The following is a 5444-nucleotide window of genomic DNA, read 5'->3' on the forward strand; positions in this document are numbered from 1 at the left end:
TATATATATATATATATATATATATATATATATATATATATATATATGTATGTATATATATGTATGTATATATATACACATATATGCTCAAGAATTATTATTAAAATCAATTTCTAGATATAATTCATTTAGTCCTTATCTGTCAGAGATCAGGCTGGTTCTAATAATGGAGTGCTGTTAACAAGAACCAAGTTGTATATCTCAGCTATTTTGCTCAGTTGAGACAGGAAGTAGGAAAACCCTGGGCATTTGGACCTAAATTGTTGGGGAAAGGGGGGTCGTTTTTGTTTTTCTGGCCAGTAGTTTTATGTGTCTCTGACCTTTGTGTCAAATAATTAATCCCTCCAAAAGGAACCCCAGTTTATACCTGTGTGTAAGATTATGACACCGTGAAAAATACATAAATCTGTGCAAACTTATAGTTAATTTACAGTGATGTTAGCAACAGTTACTGTTTACTGATGACTTACTATGGACCAGGTAATGGGATAATGCTGAAAAAAATATAATTGTTTATAAAGTCTTCACCAAACTCTAGGATCTGGTTGCCATCATTCTTTCCATTTAATGGGGGGGGGAACCCTAAAGTTTCCTGGAATCAAGGCATTCTAAGATCATGGAACTAATAAGTTGAAGAGCAGCCACTTGGTAAAAGCCAGTCTGAGCACAGGGTTGAGAAGGGCAGAACTCAGCTATTTCCTATGTTCTGTGTCCATCGAGACATAGCTTGGTGCTCTGATAACACCCTTCTATTGGAGCCATCTTGAGTCTTACTGGGCAGATAGCATGGAAATCTGATTTAGACATCTGAATTCAATAAAACATTTAACCCTAGTGATGCCTGCCTCTCAGGTCAACTGGATGAGTATTAGTGCATATGTCTTCCTCATTCCACATCTCCATAGTCACCTTGATAGGCAGGGCTCCTTTTGCTTAAGCTCAATTTGGAAATCTTTCTCAGTGCTTCCTCTGTACTTACAGAGTGCTACGTTTCCAGTATTCTTTATGGTCATTGTTTTGTATTGTTTTGTTTTGTTTTGTTTTCTCTTTTTCAGAAAGCACCATCTCTTAAATGCACAAACTCCATTCATACCTGTGTTTCATTGGGTGCACAACCTAAATAATTCAGTGCACCTGTAAGACATGACCAGTGATTTAGTACAGCCCTCTACTAGCTTTGTGACTGGTCCATGGAGTTTAAACATGGTTGTCAACAGTGTGTAGAACCAGTAAAGTGGAAGCCTTCATAGGCAGCCTTTGGATAATTTCAGGGATTCCATGTGGGCAAAGGCTCGTTCTGCAGATGCATCATTTATGTACAATGTCAGAGAGCATTTTCCTTCGGCTTGGTCAGCCTTGGAGCTGCTTGCTTCAAGGGATTCTGCTCCTCATCGGAGAAGAAATATGTAGCTTTAAATATTGTCCAGAGAAGAAATATTTTTGGCAATATGTATGCAGACCTCCAATAATCTAACAGGCTGGAAAAGTTAAAAAAAGAGAAGGAAGTAGGAAAGGAAGAAAGGAGGCAAGAAGATGGGCAGACAGTAGTTGCGATTCCCATCTCCTGCAGGACACACTGAGACAAGCAGAGATGCAAGCACTCACTTCCGGTTCCTCTATCAGGGACCTTTCATGTGGCTCTATAGACACAGTAAAATCCTTTTTCAGGGCATGCCCAGACATGGTCTGAAACAGCAATCATCCTCCCAAAAGTTTAACTCCTACCATTTACCTGTCTCCATTCTAGGCCTTTTGTTAGCATAAGAACTACTGACAGAAAAACAATCCAAAGCAAAACATGATTTTAATTTTTAAAATGTCCTAGTATATCTATATTTTTGTGAAAATAAAAATAAGATATGTAGCAATAAAAGATCTGAGACCATCTTTAGAATACTAGAATACCCTTCAAGCAAGCAGTCTAAGGCTGAACCAAGCAAAAGGGAAGCACACTTCGGCTCATGACCTAAATGACCTCTCTGTAGGGTGTGTCCCTCCCTGCACTCACTGGCACTTACCCACGCAACGGCTACATTGTGAGAGTTTATAGTTTACTGATGCTTTACACTGATGACAAGCATCTTGAAACTCCATGACGTGACAAGTTACAAAGCTAGAAAAATGCTTAGAATTATCTGTGCCTAAATAAACATAAAGACTGAAATTAAATAAATGTGATATTATAAAGTACAGTAATTGAAAAGTGTACTTCACGTATGCTTTTTTGGTATTTTCAAACTATTGTTTATATCCTAAACTTCTGCCACCACATAATGAATTTTACATGTGACTAGTAGAGAAATCGTCTTAATAAAGCCAGATGTAATAACCTAATATACTATTCTAGTAAACAACCTCTGGCCAATAAACTGAGAATAATCTCAAGAAGAAAATATGTATTAAATAAAATAAGTTACCAAGGAGCAATCCCTACTTTCTTTCCTGTGAGATGAAGACAAGCAGCCTGAGCTTCCATTAGACTAACGTGATTTATATTAATCTTGGCCTGGAGGCTGAGTGGCTTAGCGGGCATCAGAGGAGCACAAAAGTAAGCAGTCAAGCAAGCAGCATGTCAGTAACAATTCAATAAAAGCAGCGTTCACATGGACCAATTAAAATAATATTATGAAACTGTCGTTATCTGTGTTTAGGTCTGTGGCCGACTCCAACCTAAACCCAGGGAGGAACATAAATTGCATGTGTATGAGAGATTTCCTCTCAGTACTGTCAGGGGATTTTCCTTGTAGGCCCTTCCACAGATCAGGCCTCCTTTCTGCTTTTCCCACACATTTCTACCTTTAAAGCAAATGCATCACTTACTCTGCTCTTCTCAACCCTTTGTAGTCTCACTTAAACACTGACTTGGGAGTGAGGACAGGCATGAAATGTGACTCTCCCTTCTACTCTAACTAATGGCAATTGCATCTGACTAGACTTATTTTCATCCAGTCATTCAAAAATCATTCATTGAATAAATTTAATTTGCCAGAAGTAAATCTTTATATTTTGAAGCAAGAAGCCATCCTGTCTTAGAGTATGAATGAGGGCACATAGTCATCCGCCTATTTAAAGCTAACCTGAACCTGCCACATACCAATGATATGTATAACTTAATAATACCAAAATAACTGTCTCAGTCCAGGGGTTCCAGTAGACCATGGGTGATTTTAATGTGTCCTTGTATTCATAATCTCTTGCAAAGGTTATGTCATTATTAGTTTTACAGAGGCTTTGCATGGGATCACAGACCTGTTGGTTAAATCCCAAGACCAGAAAACTTTAACATTATTCATATATATATGTATATATTTTATGATTGTATATATAATAAATATATTAAATATATAAATACATTTATATGTATACATATATGTGTATTTCACATGTATGTGTTTCTGTTTGAAATTTTCTATATATTAAAATATTTATAGGGGAGGGGCATGCATGCAGAAAGGGGGGGAGGGTGGGACCGGTAGGGGAGGAGGGAGGGGCTTATGGGGGGATACAAAATGAATAAAGTGTAATTAATAAAAGTTAAAAAAAATCTTATACGAACAATCCAAAAAATATTTATATATACATTATACGTATGAATGAACTTGCTTCTGATGCCCTCTTAGATATTTCCATGTTTACCTCTATTAGCTGTGATTCTTCTTGTTAACTGTTCATTTCACTCATTCACTTTACTGAGCTAAATCCCAGCAGTGTGCTTGCCAAAGCTGCGCTTCCGGGATTACCCACATTTCAGAGCTGGGAGAGCACACGGCCTCAGTCACTATCTTCCACTCTCGTACTGGATGCCTTTGGCTTGTTCCATTTCTAGGGCAGCCACTTTCCTTAGCAAATGGAAACAATCCAATAAACTTCAGACCTTCAGTGCTGGCAAAGCTTTGTATGCCACATCCACAGGGAACGTTTGAGCGTTAAATGAAAGAAACAAACTGTACTGTAATGTCTGGAACACATGGTTTAGGCAGGGGGGTTGGGGACCAACATTTAAGGACTAATGAATTGTCTTAGATTAGTAAGAAAAGAGACACTAGGTTTGCCTGGTCTCAATCACCAGGTTGCCTAGGATACTTTCATTTCCCTAAATTATTGAAAATATTTCTTGATTCAGTAACACTATGGTTCAAAACATTTACTAAAACTTTGTCCTGATTTGCATTCTCACTGCTGGTATTTTGCCACTGCAAGAAGCTGCTATTTTCTACAAGGTACAAGTAGGGGATTGAAAGGACTATTCTCTCTTAACCTCTCATTACACAGCAAGTATTGCCATGGCTGTCATACTGAGTAGGTCAGAAGAAAAGTGAGTTCCTGGAGTAACTTTGTAAAATAATCTCCTTCAATTACCTGCTGGAACAAAAACTGTAATAACAGATGGTAAAGGCTAGCATTCAACAGGTATTTGGTATGATATACCACAGAATGAATTAAACCAATTAACTCACAGTATCACAGCAAACCAAGAGGAAAGTCATGGCTGAAATGAAGACAGGTGGACTGCTGGTTCTTCTGTTAATACAGTACGTGGCTTAACAAAAATAATGGCTGTTCTGCCTTTCAAACAAATTCTTTTTTTTTTTCTATATGTATTGGTGGTTGCTGCTATTTATAGACTTCCTATTTGTGATGAAAGATATATCATGCCCCTGTTCTGGACAATGTTTTTGGTTATGGTATATTTTCAAATAAAAATTATCAGTATTGTTCAATATCCTTAGAGAATGCCATAGAAGAGAAAAGTAACTGTGATACAGGGCATGTAATATACGAGGCAGTGGAGGATGGAGGGGCCAGGGGGAAAGAAGGAGAGGAAAGCAGCAAAGAAATGCAGGAGAGGAGAAGGCGTGTGGGTGAAAGCAGCAACGGACCAGGAGAGAGAGGGTGGGCCAAATAAAGCAATGAATGTTTGAGGAGCTGAAAGGATTGAAATCACAATAAGCACTTTCTGGAAATCAATAGGTAAATTGCTTGTTTGTAAATGATTAGGGCAATTTGAGGCAATTTCCTAACATGCTTGTCATTGCCATTGTTTTGTTGAGTCTGGACCAAAATCCTAGCACTAGCTCACAGCTGTTGAAGATAAAAATTTGCTTTCTATCTTCCAACTTAATTCTTCAGTACTGGCTCAATATTTTCATGATCTAAGCATTACACTGACAACAAAAGTGAAATTTGTCAATTTTACACACTACACACAAAGATGATATTGATACACTACATTACTTTAAAATGGAACCAACACACATAAAGCATAAACCCAACGGGGGAAGAAGAAAGAGTAGAACTGAAGCCACGATGATAAATGAAGTTCTCATGCTTGAGACTGCTCAGCGCTGCTCTTGAGGAAGTAGATGAAAAGGAAAATTCCATAAAATCTACCCAAACCACACACACACACACACACACACACACACACACACACACACACACAC

General features: G+C 38.0%; 1 protein-coding gene across 1 annotated transcript in view; it reads left to right on the plus strand.

Moving 5' to 3' along the window:
• Kcnd2 (potassium voltage-gated channel subfamily D member 2) overlaps positions 1-5444 on the plus strand; it is a 513874-nt gene that overhangs the window by 499500 nt on the left and 8930 nt on the right. The window lies entirely within an intron of this gene.

The sequence above is a fragment of the Psammomys obesus genome, unplaced genomic scaffold (genome assembly GCF_907164565.1).
Source record: "Psammomys obesus unplaced genomic scaffold, mPsaObe1.curated_primary_1811, whole genome shotgun sequence".
Lineage (NCBI taxonomy): Eukaryota > Metazoa > Chordata > Mammalia > Rodentia > Muridae > Psammomys > Psammomys obesus.